Raw genomic sequence first — 567 nt, forward strand, 5'->3', positions numbered from 1 at the left:
TCTAGGGGTGGTGGAGGGGCAAAGAAGAGGGGAGGGAGGGCTCTAATGGAGGGGTGGTGGTGGGGGAGCATTGAAAGGAACAAGCAAGGTGCAAGGAAAGGGGGAGAAAGGAAGGGGGAGAAGAGAGGGGAGGAAGAAGGGGAAAGATGGTAGATGGCTGGCGGGCATAGCAGTAGCGCGGGTCACCCATACGTGCTACTGCTATGGCAGCTTGCAAAATATCTACCGCTAGGGTTGCACTACTTATAGCGCTGACCAAAAACACACGCTACTAGTAAAATGATATACATTGAAAAATTAGCAGTAGCGCGCTTAGTAAGACAGGCGCTATAGATACTATACTAGCAGTAGCGCAGGTTGGAGGACAAGCGATGCTGCTATTTTTTGACCAGGGGGTGTGGTGTGTTACACTTAGTACTAGCGTGGGCCCTGGTAACAAGTGTTGCTACTAACATATACCAATAGCATTGTTTGTAGCCAACGCTACTACTAACTACTAGTAGCGTTGGGTTGCAAACAAACGCTACTGGCAAACTTCTATCTATAGGCATTTTCCTAGTAGTGCGG

Source organism: Triticum aestivum, chromosome 2B (assembly GCF_018294505.1).
Source record: "Triticum aestivum cultivar Chinese Spring chromosome 2B, IWGSC CS RefSeq v2.1, whole genome shotgun sequence".
Taxonomy (NCBI): domain Eukaryota; kingdom Viridiplantae; phylum Streptophyta; class Magnoliopsida; order Poales; family Poaceae; genus Triticum; species Triticum aestivum.